General features: G+C 35.8%; 1 protein-coding gene across 3 annotated transcripts in view; it reads right to left on the bottom strand.

The window, feature by feature from the left end:
* The window catches only part of GRIA4 (glutamate ionotropic receptor AMPA type subunit 4), a 630,202-nt gene that overhangs the window by 566,772 nt on the left and 44,739 nt on the right, over window positions 1-18,691 (bottom strand). The window lies entirely within an intron of this gene.

Raw genomic sequence — 18,691 nt, forward strand, 5'->3', positions numbered from 1 at the left:
CTTTTGTTAACTAAGGAAAAGAAAATTTATTCCAATATTTGTAAAATATTTTTGCATATTATGAATAACTTGAAAAATTTGATTGCTGCTCATAAAAAGTGTGGGGAAAGCTTAAGCTCTATCTATTAACAATAATTGTTTCCTTAGCATAAATTTGTTTATTCCAATGTTAACTACTGAAATTGAGGGTTATCACACCTACCAATGTTGTTTCCTAGGTTCTCTATATAGTTTCTATGGCCCCTATTAGCCACTAGGTTTAAAGCTTGTATTTCATTTAACTTATATTGTTTTTGTTTCCTTCAGAGATAAAACAATCATCTTAAATGTACAGGTCAAATGATAGTACCTACTCAGGACTGTAAACTGTTTCATTAAATTATTAGTGTACCCTTAGCATACATTCTTCTATCTGGTTCATTATTGAATTAATAACTACATATTTTCCAATGGAGAGTTTTCAATCCCACCTCAGCCCCAAATAGCATTTTTTTTTTCATTTTAAAGTCAAAGTTCCTTCCTTATAGGATGATTTTTTAAAGGAACATCAATGCAAAAATCTTTCATGGATCATAGCCTTGTTGTAGAGAGGAAGCTTGCATAACTCAATGAAGCTATGAACCATGCTGTGAAGCACCACACAAGATGGAAGTGTTATGACAAAATATGGTCCACTGGAGAAGGAAATGGCAACCCACTCCATTATTCTTGCCTGGAGAATCCCTGTCGAAAGAGGAGCCCGTCAGGCTACAGTCCATGGAGTGGTGAAGATTCGGACATGGGTGAGTGACTAAACATAGCACAGCACACAGGTATTTCTGTCGATGGGAGAGATCTTGTCAATGCATAATGCAGATACACAAAGCAGAGCAGAGAGGAGAGAGGAGGCCAAAAGGTAGAGAAAAAAAATTTTTATGTTTACATTTTTCTTGTCTTGCCATAAAGCATGAGCTTTTTTTTCACAAAATAAAACAAGATTTTACTACACAGAACTTAAAGTGAACATTGTTCCATATCTGGAACTTCATTGTATTCATTTTATCATTCTTTCCTCATCTTTAAAAATGCCAATTATTTATATATTTGAGCAACATTATCTTCCTATAGATTAGGTAACCTATAATTCTTTCTATAATAGCTAATCCATCATTTCTTAGGTTCTGATTCTGTAGGTCTTCATTGTGTGATATATTCTCCACTCTATCCTCCTTACTTTAAAAATGCTGATTTTACTTATTGATGTTGCTAATGTAGGTTTAAGCTTTGAGGTGATTTTGCTTTTCTAATCAAATGTTTTACTTAATTTTGCCAGCTCCCTTTAAACTCTTTATGTTCTTTCTTTACTCTAATAATTCATTTCATAGATATCATAGTCTCTTTAATTTTCTTGAAAGTTCAAACACCTGCTTTTGTTTCCAATATCTTAGATTATACATTTAACTAAATACTCCTCATTTGTCCTTTGCATGCTTTATCTGTTTTTTTTTCTTTCTTTTTTTCTTTTTTTTGTCGATTTGTAACTTTACAGAGTTACCATGAATTCTTTGCTGCGTTTGTTGTTTTCATACTGTTTAATTATGACTTAGAGAAGTTCCATTCATTCCTGTTAACTGCCCCAAAATAATGTTGATGGCTTGTATTTTATTTCCCCTCCTTGTTTAAACAGATGCTGTTGGAATCTTCTCCTGATTCTTTAAACTGGATGCTTTAGTTATTCACTTGCTTGAAGGAAGCTGTAAATAATGCCTGAGGCAAAGGGCAGCTCCATTTTGGGCTTATTTCTTCCCACTTTCTTTCCAAATCAGTTGACCCTGTGCTAAGGAGCATTTCTGGATTTTACCATTTTTTTCCAACTTTGGCAAAAACAATCAGGTTTTCAGTAACTTCCTTTGAAAAATCTTTCTATGTAGAACTCTTCTCATATTTAGCTTTATATCTGACTAAGTCATATTGATATAACTAAGTTATATTGGTAACTTAGTTAAACTGCAGCAGGAATAACTGTGTGTAACATAATGTTACAAGTACTGTTACTTTCACATCTACAACTACTAGTAGTACCTACATTTCTACTATGAGGGTGATTCCTACCAATTCCAATGAAGGAGATCAGGAAAACGAGGTATATCTAATTTATTGGCACTTCAGCACAACATATTTCAGAGTCATTTAAACTGGTTAAATAATGTTGACTATTGATAGACATCAACATTTTCGAAAGGAGAGTTTTTTAAAGAAATTCTACAGTGTCATCTTTTTATGTTCCTATACTACATTGATATTACTATCATTCCTTTGAGTGTTTATAATATTTTTAGGAATTAAGAGGCAGATAAAATGGTGAATATATCAAACATATTGTATTGTATTGAACATATTGTATTGAATGCTGACCTGTACTCAAAACCAAAATCAGGAAGAAATATGAAATACTCTACTTAAACAAATTACCTAAATGTTTATAGAATGTGTAGGACCTGGATTTGAATCAAAATTAAAAACAAGCAATATTTTAAGCTAGATGTGTCTGATTAAACTACATAATAAAACTTATCTTGCATTAATAGAGTCCAATAGAGAGCCTAAACCTAGGATCTAAGACATGTGGTCTAGATCAATTTAGATACATCTATTCTTTTCCAGAACTTTAGTGACTGGTAAAGTAGGAGGGTAAGGCTTCTTTTGCCAGTTATATATTTGCTTAATAATTAAGAATATTGATGATGTAGTTTAATTAATACCTTTGAAGTTTTTATATGACTGTCAAGGTTTAGGTCCCTAATAGGAATAAGGATCACCCATTAACATCCCAAGGATTGTTGGATGTGATCCAACTGTATGGATGAAATTTCAGCATACCATTTAACAAAGAGTATCCAATTTTGTTTCGTGAATAATGGGTTTCCCTCAGGATGCATGGGTGACTTTGTTTAATGCAATGAGTGGTCTTAACTTATTTGCTGTCCATGCCTCCTCCTACAAATGTGCATTTCTGTGAAAGCACAGAAGTACAGTCGAAAGGGCAATTTTGTATCTTGCAAGGAATAAGATACAGGTCTAGTCAAGGGTATGGTTTTTCCAGTAGTCATGTACGGATGTGAGAGTTGGACTGTGGAGAAAGCTGAGCGCTGAAGAATTGGTGCTTTTGAACTGTGGTGTTGGAGAAGACTCTTGAGAGTCCCTTGGACTGCAAGGAGATCCAACCAGTCCATTCTGAAGGAGATCAATCCTGGGATTCTTTGGAAGGAATGATGCTAAAGATAAAGCTCCAGTACTTTGGCCACCTCATGCGAAGAGTTGACTCATTGGAAAAGACTGATGCTGAAAGGGATTGGGGGCAGGAGGACAAGGGGACGACAGAGGATGAGATGGCTGGATGGCATCACTGACTCAATGGACATGAGTTTGAGTGAACTCTGGGAGATGGTGATGGACAGGGAGACCTGGCATGCTGTGAGTCATGGGGTCGCAAAGAGTCGGACACGACTGAGTGACTGAACTGAGCTGAACTGAACACTGCTTTGTGGACCACTAGCAGAACACTTACTGGAGAACTGTTTTTCCTACAGCAAAGTCCTGAAGGACAGACAGGTGCCAATTTTCTATGGGCTAGAAGTGAAATCGATGAATGACATCACCATAGGGCCCATAAGATCCATATGACCAAAGTGAAGGATGACATAGAATGATATCATATGCTGGCCCATATATTTGTTAAGATTATGCCTTATTTTGTTATATTTAAGGATTCTTTGTATATTAAAAACAATTTCCCATATCAGAGATATCTTACCTATCGAGTCTATTGACATTTTAATGCTCTCTGTACTAGCCTCGGCTAAACCATTAAGCAAAAATTCTCAATTTTCTGCTCATATAATTACTAAAATAAATATCAGTGACCAGATTGAACTGGGAAATAACATCCAAAGGAAGATAATGGCCAGGGTAAGTAGAGAGCAAAAGCCCAATGTAATATGACAATTTAGGTTAAATGACCACTAGATCTAAATTTGATAAAAAATAAATTATAATTAAAAATTAATATAGTTGCTGATTTCAGAATTTTAGTATACATATAAATTTAATAATTATTCTACATTACTTATTCATTAAATGCTACTAAGTTTCTAGATTTAAATGATAAATCAAAGTTCCATTTTATTTTACTTTTAGTTTCTTCAATATTATCATAACAACACTGGATAGACACTCATAAACATTTGTAAGTGCTCATTAAAAGCTTATATAGAAAAGTTGCATAATTTTAAATATCATGAATAAAAACAGATAAGATAAGAATAATGCTATAAAATATGTTCTGTTTGAGGCTGAAAAGACCAGTTTAATCTAATTTATTTTTTCATGCAAATTAAGGGAAAAGTAAAAACTGAGAAAAGGAAATGTAGTTTAAAATACATAACAAAGAAAGTAAAACAAAATGAAAATACTTAACTATGAAAAGTCATCCATCTAACTAAAAAATAAATAAAAATTAATATATAGTGTGACGAAAAGTATCTCATAAGACACTAACAACGGCCATATTTGTCTGTCTGGAGAGCAATTTCACAGTAAGTATCAAGAGTCTTTAAATATGCATGCTTCTTCATGCAGCAATTCTATAAACAAACTCAATGGACATAAGAAGGAATATGACCAAATTGTTACTTAAGTTTGTTATAAACTGGAAAATTAAACCATTTTAAAATTTTCAGTTAAATATACTATTAACATCCATAGATTAAAGTATTAGTTGATCATTAAAACAATATTTTTTGATAACTTACTGGGAAAAGGCCTAAAACAAAATGTTAATGCAAAGCAGCACAACATAGTTTACAAAATAAATGTCTTCAAAACAGTAAAACTAGTATGCATAAATTTATTTTTTAGTAGTCTATTTACTGTGATTTTAATTGTTTTATTTCTTATAGCTGAATTTTGAAAATTGCCTAACAGGTGCATTGAAAATCTGGCCAAGATGATAGAGTAAAGGACGTGTGTTCATCTTCTCCTGTGAGAACGTCAAAATAGCAACTAACCAATGAACAGCCCTCTAAAGGAGAATGCTGAATCTCAGCACAAAAAAAAAGACACCTCACATCCAAAGGCAAAGGAGAAGCTTCAATAGGACAAAAGGATGGGTGAAAATGCATTTAGAATCAAACCACATACCTACCAGAGATGCTCAGAGGACTCGAACAATACCTTGTATACACCAGAATCCAGGAAACCAATGAGAAATTTTCCAAACTGGGAAAAGAGTATGTCAAGTCTGTATATTGCCACTCTGCTTATTTAACTTATATACAGAGTACATCATGTGAAATGCCAGACTGGATGAAGCACAAGCTGGAATCACGATTGCTGGGAGAATGTCAATAACCTCAGATATGCAGATGACACCACCCTTATGGCAGAAAGTTAAGAAGAACAAGCCTCTTGATGAAAGTGAAAAAGGAGAGTGAAAAAGCTGACTTAAAACACAACATTCAAAAAATAAAGATCATGGCATTCAGTTCCATCACTTCCTGGTGAATATATTGGGAAACAATGGAAAGAGTGAGACACTTTATTTTCCTGGGTTCCAAAATCACCTCAGATGGTGACAGCAGCCATGAAATTTAAAGACGCTTGCTCCTTGGAAGAAAAGCTATGACAAACCTACACAGCATATTAAAATCAGAGACATTGCTTTACTGACAAATTTCCATCTAGTCAAAGCTATGGTTTTTCCAGTAGTCATGTGTAGATGTGAGAGTTGGATCATAAAGAAAACATCACCAGAGAATTAATGCTTTTGAACTGTGATGTTGGGGAAGACTCTTGGACTGCAAGGAGATCAAATCAGTCAATCCTAAAGCAAATCAGTCTTGAATATCCATTGGAAGGGCTGATGCTGAAGCTGTAGGTCCAACAGCTTGACCACCTGATGGGAAGAACCGACTCATTGGAAAAGACCCTGATGCTGGGAAAGATGAAGGCAGGAAGAGAAGGGGATGGCAGAAAATGAGATGGTTGGATGGCATCACCGACTCGATGGACATGAGTTTGAGCAAGCTCTGGGAGTTGATGATGGACAGGGAAGGCAGGCATGCTGTAGTCTATGGGGTCCCAAAGAGTCAGACACAATTGAGCAACTGAACTTAACTGAACTGAAAACAAATACATTATTATTTTTTTTTTTATTTTAAAATTTTATCCATTGTAAGGGAGATCAAGATGAAGGAGTAGGAAGATGCTGAGCTCACCTCTCCAGTGAAGACATCAAAAATACATCTACATATTAAGCAACATTGAAAACAATCGGGAGACTGTCAGTAAAACTTTTCTACAACCAAAGCTGTAAAGAAAGATCCATATGAAACCAAGTAATTTAAGGGAGGAGGACAAGTCCCACACCCCTAGCAGAGGACAGGAAAGAGGAGGGACATATCAGGGGCTCAGGGAATGAGTAATTCAAGCCACATATTGAATACTCCATGCCTGGGGTCTGACACAGGGAAAATGAGTACTATAAGCTGGTTTGAAAATCAATGAGAACTTACCAGGCGGCTGTCAGAAACTGAATGTGCATATGCTTATTCCTGGGAAAAACATAGAGGAGGTAGATTGAAAACTGGTCTGACCAGCTTGTTAGGATCCTTCCAGCCCAAACCTTAGCCCATCCTGGGCACCTGCTGCAGCTCCTCCTGCTCCAGCATTCTTCTCAACTAGGGCAGAGGTGACATTGCAAATGAGACTGTGCACAACTAGAAGGGATAGAGCTAGCTTGCACCAGACAATGTCTCTGAACATGGCAAAAAAGAAACACACACACACAGACACACACATACATTAGCAGCACTTACACAGAAGCAGTATTGGAAACTGCCTGGAACTCTGAATCACTGGCCAAGACCACCACAACTCGTACCCCCAAACTGCACAGGGCACCCACTTCATCCCTCTTGCTCAAGTATTGCTCTCCACTAGGGGGAACACTGTCATTAGCAAGGAAAGTGCACAACAGCTCAGAGGTGATTCTGAGGGTTTCTACTCGAGCACCTTGGACCCTGCCACCACCCCAATAAAATGGTGACTGCTAACGGGCACAGGAAAAGCCCTGGCTCAAACCTTGCTCTGGCTCTAGTGTCACCGTGTCTACTCTCTGCCTCCCAAAGAAGTGGCAGCTGTCAGAACATTCTGGGGGAAAATGTTACCTGTGCTAACTTCAGATCCAGATCTCCTACCACAGCCACTGGACAAATGCAGACAACAGTGTGATCTCCACGCAAAAGTATATCCCTACAAGATCAAGATAGGTAACTATTTTATCTTATTATCTTATTTCATAAAGAAGGAAAGTTAAAAAAAAGTGAGAAGACAGAAAAATGCATTTCAAATGAAAGAGCAATAAAGATCCCTGAAAAAAATCCTAATAAAAAAAGAGATAATTTATCAGATAAAGAGTTCAAAGCATTTAGTAATAAGAATGCTAAAAGAAAGAGTCAGAGCTGAAGAAAACAATCATTAAAAGGAAAAGTACACTAGAAGGAGTTAACAGCAAAGGAGGTGATACAGAGGAATGTATAAAAGTGCTAGAAAATAGAATAGAAGTCATCCAATCAGAATAGTAAGAAGAAGAAGATATTTTCAAAAATAGGTATATTGTACAGATTGTTTGGACAACATCAGGCATACAAATATTCTTATTATAAGGGTCCAAGAAGAAGAAGAAAATTAAAAGAAAAGAAAAAAAAAAAAGGTTGAAAGTGTATTTTATAAAATTGTGACTTGCAATTTCCCAAAACTGCAGAAAAAAAAAACAGATTTTCAGGTATAGGAAGAAAAGAGAGTCCCAAGCAAGATGAACTCAAAGAGACATATACCTAGATATTTCATAAATGGTAAAATCAATAAAGATAATTTTAAAGGCAGCACACAGGCATGTACAAGGGGACCCCCATAAGGGCATCAGCCTATTTTTAAAAGAGACTTTACAGGACAGAAGGGAGTGGCATGATGTAGTTAGTCCTGAGAGGGAACCCCCAGGGCCTATGATACACGCACCATGGCCAACATATTCAGAGCTGAAGGGGAGAGGGGAGTTACGAGACATGCAAAGGTTAGAGATTTCATCAACACTAGCCCAGCCTTACAAGAATTATTAAAGACTCTTCTTCAGGTGGAAAATAAAAAGCTACAGCAAGAAGAATATGTAGAAATGGAAACTGACAATCATACCATAATATTTGGGGACTTAAACATCCATAAGGAAACACTAATCTTAAATGACACATTAATTATTGGAGTTGTTCCCAAGAATAAACATATGCACATTCAGTTTCTTGCAGCCCTCTGGTAATGATTTTCAAACCAAATAGAAATCCCACTATAAAGAAGTGTGAAATAACCTGCACATACAATAAATAGTTAAGAGTTAGACATAAAGATGCAAAATACAATGTTAAATATGTGAAATGTGGGGGAGGCAAATAAAAATATAAATTTTTCAGAATGTGTTTGAACTTAAGTGACTATCAATTAAAATAAGTAAATATAGATCAACATGCAGCTATAAGTCAACATTACCTCAAGGAATATACATATATATGTATAGAGACTTACCTCAAAGATATATTATATACATATATATATATATATATGTATGTATAGAGACTTACCTCAAGAAATAAGAAAAATATCAAGTAAACAACCTAACCATCATGAATTATAAAAAGAACAAAGTTTAAATTTCAGCAGAAAGAAGGAAATATTCAAACCAAAAGCAACAGAAATAATCAACAAAACCAAGAGCTGTCTTGCTAAAATAATTAACAAAATTGCTAAGCCTCTAGACCAGCTTACAAGGGAGAAAAAAAAAAAAAAAAAGAGAGAGAGAGAGAGAGAAAATACATAAAAAAGATAAAAGAGGAGAAATTACAACTGATATCACAGATATACAAAAAAATCATAAGAAAATAAATACTATGAACAGTAATGCCATCAATTTGGACAAACTAGAAGAAATGGGTAAATTTCTAAAACATACAATATTCCAAGACTGATTCAAAGAGAAACATACAATCTCAACAAATTGATCACTAGTAGTGAAATTGAACTGATAACCAAAAAACTCCTGGAAAATAAAAGTCCAGAACCAGATGGCTTCATAGGGGAATTCTACCAAACGTATAATGAGCTAATATCTATCTTTCTTAAACTTTTCCAAAAATTTGTAAAAAATTATCACCCCAAACTTCATTATATGAGACAAACCCATCATTATCCTGATATCAAAACCAAAGACATAGTAAGAAAAGAAAAGTTATAGGCCAATATCTTGGACAAATATAGATGTAAAAATACTCAGCAAAATATAGCAAATCAAATTCAACAATATATAAAAAGGATCATGCAACAAGATCAAGTGGAATTTATTCAAGGAATATAAGGATGGTTCACTATCTGGAAATCAATGAATGTGATATACTACATTAACAAAGGGAAGGATAAAAATCATCTCAGTTGATGCACCAAAAAAAAAAAAAAAAAGTGACAAAACACATTCAACATTCAATCATTATAAAAACTTGCATCAAATCTATTATAGAGGGAACATATCTCAAAGTAATAAAGACTTTGTGAAAAATCTATAGCTAACATCACATTTAACATTGAAAAGTAATAATAAAAAAAATCTTCCTCTAAAATCCAGAAAAACTCAAGAATGCCCACTTCCATCAATTTTTAAACATAGGATTGGAAGTCCTAGCATTCAAAACAGAAAAAGAAATTAAAAAAAAAAAAAAAACATTTAAATTGGAAAAGAAAAAGTAAAACCATCACTATTTGAAGATGGTATGCTATTACATGTAAAAAGCACAAAGTCTCCACCAAAAACTATTAGAACTCAGAAATTAATGAGTCATAGTTGAAGGATCTAAGATAAATATACATAAAGCTGTTAGTTTTCTATACATTAATAATGAACTATAAGAGAAAGCAAGAAAACATTTTTGTTCAAAATTACATCAGAAAAAATAAAATAGATAAAAATATACTTAACCAAGGAATCTGAAGGACCTATACCCTGAAGTCTATAAAACATTGATGAAGAACATTAAAGATGATACACAAAAAGTAATGATTTCCTAAATTTATGGTTGGAATGATTGATATTATTAAAGTGACCATATTATCCAAAGCAACCTACAGATTCAATGCAATTTCCATTAAAATGCCATGAAAATTTATAAAGAACTAGAAAAAATAATCTGAAAATTCATAGAGAAGCATAAAATACTCCTCATAACCAAAACAATCTTGAGAAGAAAGAATAAAATTGGAGGCATTATGCTTCCTGACATCAGACCATATGACAAAGCTACAGTCATCAAAACAACATGGTGCTGGTACAGAAAAGACATATAGATCAATGGGACAGCATAGAGAGCCCAGAAATAAACCCACACACTTATGGTCAATTAATCTATGACAAAGGATATGTACCTATTCAATGGAATATTACTCATCCATAAAAAACGTTAGAAATCTCGCCATTTGTGAAAATATGAATGGACTTAGATGGTATCATATCAAGTGAGATAAGTCAAAGAAAGACAAAATACCATATTGTTTCAGTTATATGTGGAATCTAAAATATATACTGAAAGATACATATAACAAACAAGTTGTTGCCAGAGGGGCAGGAGTTAAAGATGGGAGATGAGTGAAATTGGTTAGAAAGATTCAGAGACACAAACTTCCAGTTATGAAATAAATGAGTAACAAAATGAAATGTGAAGCATGGGAAATATAGTCAACAATATTTTAATATCTTTGCATAGTGGCAATGATAACTAGACTTATTGAGATCATTTTGTAAGGTATAGAAATACTGAACCACTATGTTGTAGATCTAGAATTGGCATAATATTGTAGGTATTATAAATAACATTTCAAGAAAAAAAGATAATCAGTGTACTTAACCATTAATATGATTAAATAAATATTCCCTTTCCCATAAAGTGTGAGATAAGATCTATTTCTTGCTTTATTTATGAAAATTTGTTTTCTCTCTTTGTTTTAAGGGAAAATGAAGGCATGGTTAGTGAAATACTGAGTGTTCCTATAAATATTTTCTGATTATCTACTACATATAGAACCTTAATTGAGAGCTGAGAGTATATAATATAAAAGGATATGAGGACAACTTCATTAACTAAAAAGGTAAAAGATGAGGGAGATGAAAAATGAAGACTGAATATTACCCTGAAAAAGCTAAAAAACATGAGTTCAAATAATTCAAAGAAAGCTGGATAAAACAAGTACTTCCCTCCAGAAGTAGAGAGGAAGTGAAAATGGTAGTTCACTATAAGTTATGGAGGCTAAACTGTGAAAACCTAAGGTCAATGAAGAAACTTTGAAAGATTAGGGTAAATGAAAATAGTAAGTTTTCACTATTAAAACTTAAAAAAAAAGGCTGAATAATAGAAGATGATATTTCAAAAGTGGTGCAAATACTTGCAGTAGTAAAATATATATAGAAAAAAGTACTCTCAAAGGTGAAGATTCCTGAGGAGAAAAATTATTTGATAATATCACTACTTTGTAACTACTGCATTTATTTTAAAAATAAATTTATGTATTTTTTTACAGAATAAAGTAATAAGATTTAAAACAATAGGTGTTCAGCAAATTCAAGGAATCTGAAATACTGTGTTCATGTAAATATCTTCTGATTATCTACTACATGTAGTACCTTAATTTGAAAACTAAGAGTATATAATAGAAAAGAATAGGAGGACAACTTCACTAATAAAAATGGTAAAAGATGAAGGAGAAGAAAAATGAAGACTAAATATTACCCTGAAAAGCTAAAGGAAGAGAGTTCCAATAATTCAAAGAAAGCTGGGTAATTCAAAGAAAGCATATACACTGTGCTTATTGGGTATTTTTTTGTGCACACTCCAGGCTTTACTGGAGGTGCTAAGTTGCTCAGGCATGTCCTATTCTTTGCGACCCCATAGGCTGTAGTCCACCAGGCTCCTCAGTCCATGGAATTCTCCAGGCAAAAATACTGGGGTGGTTATCCATTCCCTCTCCAGGTGGTCTTTGCAACCCAAGGATCAAACCCAGGAGAATTGTAGAAGGATTCTTTACTGCTGAGCTACTGGGAAGACCAGGCCTGTATAGCCTCTAGTCAACAATGTTTCCGAACCATCTTTTCCACTTCATCTCCCCATATTCATATCAGCATGATCTGTCTGCTGCTTCGGTTTCATGTCAATTCACCATCAATAGTGTTTCAACTTCAGGATTTCTTTGGGATAGGAACCACACAATTTCACTCCGGCATAACAACTTGGCATAAAAGCTACTCTAGTTCTTTCAGAAAAATCAACCTATATTGTCTACCAAGTGACAGTGAAGTTAGTTCAAACTTACATGATGTATTGGTAACAAAAATATACCATTATAAGAATTCAGGATCTCAGGTAATGTGCTGATTCAATTCTAGCCAAGTGCTGTAGGAACTCAGCACCTCTGCCTCTGTGGTTTATTTGAAATGATTCATTGTTGAGAGATACCGTCATCCCAGGTCATCATTTTAGAATTTTTCTTTACAAAGATTTAATGGATTAAATAAGCATCCTTTCACCTAAGCATATGTTTACAATGACATTGTCACAACAGTGGGGAAGTATCACCATATGGTGTGCATTATATGAGGGTGGACTTTAGACCACAGACTTCCGAAACCTTGGAACACTAGGGAAAATGGCTGGGGAACTCTTTTCCAGGTTAGCCCTGAAAATGTATAGATTACTATAAAGAAGAGAAAGAGATGAAAATATATGACATTTTGATTTGGTATGTAGGTCAGGTGGGGTAAGGAATGTAAGACTCTGAATAAAAAGTCACTTTGAAAATCAAAGGTGTGATGAAAAATGGTGAAGTATTCTTCAGGGATAAAATGAACAGACCAGGTTATTAGGAAAAAACCTAGAAGTATACTATTTATACTTCTGCAAATTTTATTCATTATTGCCTTAAAATGTACATTTCACAAACATTATTTTCTTTCAAAAACATGAAAATTTTATACTGTTAGACATTCCATGTGGGGACTCATCTAACAAAAATAACTAATGGAAAACAAAAAGACATTTGTCTTACTTTCTATGTATTAGAAGCTGCTCACTTTGTATTCCAAAACTGCTTTTAAATGCCTTCATATTTAAAGGATTCCAATAAACAAGAGCCAGTGTTTAGCATTGTACTTACTCATGGTAACAGAAACATGAGCAGAGGTGCCTCTAGTTTGATGTGGATCACTCAGCTCTCACGTTCTCTGGAAGCACTCTCTCACATGAGAGAGATGATTGTGCTGTTCCTTCCAGTTTCTTAGTACATGCAATAATGTATATATGGTTTCTTAGGATTTGATTTTATGGAGAATAGTTGAAATAAGGTTAGATTCTACTGTGATATTTAACTTGTACATAAAAATGTGAGAAATAGTCCATACTGGTTCATATTCAAGGCCAAAATCTGCCATTAGCCACTAATACAATTTCAAGTGCAATGATGATGAGGGTCACTTGGAATTTTTTGGCTGGGAGTCTGTGTGGAATGCTGCCACAGCTCAGCCAGGCCAAAAGGCTCTTCTCATGCCTCTAATGATCTGTGAAATGGCATGAACCCAGGATGAGACTCACCTCTGTGAGTTCCACAGAAATTATAAAATGCCCTTCATAGTTTTTTCCTTTGTCAGAAATGTAACTTCCATAATTTTTATGTCAGTTTTACTAGCTACTTCTCCTAGACTAAAACCAAAGAAATTTATAATACACATTTTTATGCTTGACACTTAACTGTGAAACCATCATTTATCAGCACTTACAGCTCTTCTTTATATTGTTTTTCCCCTTACAATATTGTTTTCTTTCTCCTAATGTTGTAATTCAAATACTGACACTGTATTTTGATTTTCACTGCTAATATCCTGTGGAGAGGTTAATTCCCCTGCTTCTATTTTGTGTTCCAAAGAAAATTAAAGATACTTTATTTCTGAAGTTTCTGACAGTGCTTTTTTATAGAATGTTTAAATATGACTCTTGTGTCTGATTGTAGATATTTAAGAAAAAGACAAAAGTTGTAGTTTTAACTGGCGACTCACTTATCAGAAACTCTGTATATCATCTAATTGTTTAAACATTGTGACATACTATACATGTGTGAGGTATTATCACAGCTCTACAGACAAAGGTATGCATATTCTTCAAGTCTCAGTCCAAAATTACACACCCCCAAAATCATTTAGTAAAAATGCTGGTGCATGAACTGCAGGTGTGCACTTTTAAAAAATAGTTTTTATGAAAACTTTTCCAACATCCACCTATACCTAGAGTATCTAGCAATGTTTTAGTTTCAGTCATGCAGCCAGTCCAAAATATTATTTTCCACATATGGTATTATGTAAGTATACAAAAGTAACCTAAGAAATTTGGGGACTGTTATAATCTGAGATATTAAATAGTGGAAATTTTAAGTCTGTGTAGTCTACTGTGGAATAGAAAACTTAGAATCTGGAGTCAGAAAATTTCAGTTTGGAGTCCACTTACTGGCTGAGGGACCGTGGGCAAGTAGCAAAATAATCAAATAGCAAAATAATCATAGTCACAGTGGGATTGATCCATGCAAGAGATACTATGCTAACCACTTTACAAGCAAAATCTCTGTCAAAGCTCACAGGAGCCCTTTAGGTTACTACGATTTTCCCTGTTTTGCATATCAGGAACCTGAGACTCGAAAAGGTTCAATAGTCTTCTTAAGGTCATGATGTCTAGGAAGTGGCAGAAACCATTTTCAGCCAAAGAACACTAATCTCCAGGCTAGTGCTAGGAGTCCCAGGTTCCAGATTAATATTTCTAGTTATTTCTCAGGGTTGTATTTAAAAGAAAGTAACATAAGCTTTATGAGCGGTTTTATAAATTATAATATTATTGTCATTTACATGATTCCAAAGTGTTTCCCAGGTTTGGATTCTGATTTTGTTATTGAACTAGGTCTGGAATACAGTTCTTTGACTTAGTCTGAATTTCTGTGGCACAAGAGATGTCCAAACTCCACTTCCAAACTCCAGTTCAGGGGCTGTCCTCAGATGGTGGAGAAATAGGAAGGGGAGACCACTTTCTCCCCCATAAATTCATCAAAAGAACATTTAAACGCTGAGTAAATTCGACAAAACAACTTCTGAATGCCAGCAGAAGACATCAGGCACCCAGAAAAGCAGTCCATTGTCTTTGAAAGGAGGTAGGAAAAAATGTAAAAGACAAAAAAAAGACAAAAGTGATACGGATGGAGCTACATCCTGGGAAGGGAGTCTTGAAAAGAGAGAAGTTTCCAAACACCAGGAAACACTCTCACTGCCGAGTCTGTGGCGAGCCTTGGAAGCACAGAGGGCATCATAACAGGGAGGAAAAATAAATAATTAAAACCCACAGATTATGAGCCCAACAGTAACCCCCCCATAAAAGAAGCAGCACAGACTCTTGCACCCGCCACTAGCAAGCAGGGGCTGGGCAGGGAGGTGCAGGCTGCATTGCTTAGAGCAAGGATCTGGCCTGAATGCCCCTAGCACAATCTGAGTGAACTAACTTGGGCTAGCACACCAGACTGTGGGATAACTACCACATGAAAAGCCAGCCCTAACTTAAGACACTGCCAGGCCAGCACACAGAACAAAGGACTGAACAGAGATAGCAGGCTGCAGATCATCCCCCTCCAGTGACAGGCAGCCAGAGCCAGAAGGGGGCAATTGCAGCCCCAGAGACATTATCTACAAAACTGTAAGCAGGCTTCTTTGCTAACTAAGACTTCTTGGGGTTCCGGACGGTCAACATCTGCCTGAGAAGGTGCGCTGGTTGTACACCAATAAAACTGAGCGGCAGGGACGGGGGAGGTGATAAGTCGCAGCAACTGCACTCACCAAACACCTTATCACCTGAACTGCTTGGACCTAGGAAGGGCACAAAATGCAGGCCCAACCGAGTCTGTGCCTCTAAGAACTACCCAAGTGTCTGAATCTGAGCGGCTTAGGTCTGGGAGGTGCACGCAGCGCAGGGCCAGCCTCGGACAGTTCCCGGTGAAGCAACCTAGAGCCTGAGCAGTGTGGGCAGGGAGGGTACAGGTGCCATGAGCAGGGGCAGGCCCAGTGTGGCTGAGGCACTGTGAGCACATGCCAGTGTTGTTTGCAGCGTTCCTCCCTCCCCACAGCACGACTGAACAAATGAGCCTAAAAAAAGTGTCCATCACCGCCCCCTTTGTGTCAGGGCAGAAATCAGACACTGAAGAGACCAGGAAACAGAAGAATCTAAAACAGAGAGAACCACTTTGGAAGTGACAGGTACAATAGATTAAAACCCTGTCATTAGTACCGACTACTTAGGAAGAGGCCTACAGATCTCGAGAAATATAAGCTGGACCAAGGAACTATCCAAAAATGAACTGACCCCACAATACCTACAACAACACCAGAGAAAGTCCTAGATATATTTTTACTATTTTTATGATCATTCTTTTCTTTTATTTTTTTTTTTTATTTTTTAAGTCCTCTATTACTCCTTTAATTTTCACTTTTATAACCTACTATTACTTTGCAAAAATAAAAGACACCATTTTTAAAAAGCAAATTTCATATATATATATATATATATATATATATATAATTTTTGTGACTTTTTTTTTCTTCTTTTCTTTAATATTGTAGTTTTGAAATTCCAAACTCTACTCTAGATTTTTAATCTTTGCTTTTTGGTATTTGCTATCTATTTTAAACCTTTAAGAACCCAATCTTCAGTAGCCATTTTTACTTGGGAGCAAGATTACTGGCTTGACTGCTCTCTCCTCCTTTGGATTCTCCTTTTTCTCCACCAGGTCGACTGTGTCTCCTCCCTACCCCCTCTCTCCTCTACCCAACTCTGTGAATTTCTGTGTGTTCTAGACGATGGAGAACATTTAGGGAACTGATTACTGGCTGGATCTGTCTCTCTCCTTTTCATTCCCCTCTTTTATCCTCCTGGCCACCTCTTTCTCCTTCCTCCCTTTCCTTTCTCTGCATAACTCCGTGAACATCTCTGAGTGGTCCAGACTGTGGAGTGCACATAAGGAAGTGATTACTGGCTAGCTTGGTCTCTCCTCTATTGATTCCACCTCATCTCATTTGGGTCACCTCTAACTCCCTCCTCCCTCTTCTCTTCTCCATGTAACTCTGTGAACCTCTCTGGGTGTCCCTCAAGTGGAGAAACTTTTCATCTTTAACCTAGATGTTTTATCAATGGTGCTGTATAGAAGAAGTCTTGAGACTACTGTAAAAATAAGACTGAAAACCAGAAGCAGGAGGCTTAAGTCCAAACGCTGAGAACACCAGAGAACTCCTGACTCCAGGGAACATTAATTGACAGGAGCTCATCAAACACCTCCATATCTACACTGAAACCAAGCACCACCCAAGGGCCAACAAGTTCCAGAGCAAGATATACCACGCAAATTCTCCAGCAACACAGGAACACAGACCTGAGCTCCAATATACAAGCTGAACAAAGTTGTTCCAAAACCACTGACATTTCATAACTCATTACTGGACACTTCATTGCATTCCAGAAAGAAGAAATCCAGCTCCACCCACCAGAACACTGACACAACCTTCCCTAACCAAGACCTTGACAAGCCACCTATACAGCCCCAGCCACAGTGAGGAAACTCCACAAAAAACTGCACAAACTGCCAGAATACAGATAGGACATCCCAAACGCAGTAATATAAACAAGATGAATAGACAGAGGAATACCCAGCAGGTAAAGGAACAGGATCAATGCCCACTAAACCAAAGAAAAGAGGAAGAGATAGGGAATCTATCTGATAAAGAATTCCAAATAATGATAGTGAAAATGATCCAAAATCTTGAAATAAAAGTGGAAACACAGATAAATAACCTGGAGACAAGGATTGAGAAGATGCAAGAAAGGTTTAACAAGGACCTAGAAGAAATAAAAAAGAGTCAATATATAATGAATAATGCAATAAATGATATCAAAAACACTCTGGAGGCAACAAATAGTAGAATAACAGAAGCAGAAAATAGGATTAGTGAATTAGAAGATAGAATCGTATAAATAAATGAATCAGAGGAGAAAAAAGAAAAACGAATGAAAAGAAATGAGGACAATCTCAAAGACCTCCAGGACAGTGTTAAATGCCCCAACATTCGAATCACAGGAGTCCCAGAAGAAGAAGACAAAAAGAAAGACCATGAGAAAATACTTGAGGAGATAATAGTTGAAAACTTCCCTAAAATGGGGAAGGAAATAATCACCCAAGTCCAAGAAACCCAAAGAGTCCCAAACAGGATAAACCCAAGGCAAAACACCCCAAGACATATATTAATCAAGTTAACAAAGATCAAACACAAAGAACAAATATTAAAAGCAGCAAGGGAAAAACAACAAATAACACACAAGGGGATTCCCATAAGGATAACAGCTGATCTTTCAATAGAAACTCTTCAGACCAGGAGGGAATGGCAAGACATACTTAAAGTGATGAAAGAAAATAATCTACAGCCCAGATTACTGTACCCAGCAAGGATCTCATTCAAATATGAAGGAGAAATCAAAAGCTTTACAGACAAGCAAAAGCT

The sequence above is a fragment of the Capricornis sumatraensis genome, chromosome 16 (genome assembly GCF_032405125.1).
Source record: "Capricornis sumatraensis isolate serow.1 chromosome 16, serow.2, whole genome shotgun sequence".
Lineage (NCBI taxonomy): Eukaryota > Metazoa > Chordata > Mammalia > Artiodactyla > Bovidae > Capricornis > Capricornis sumatraensis.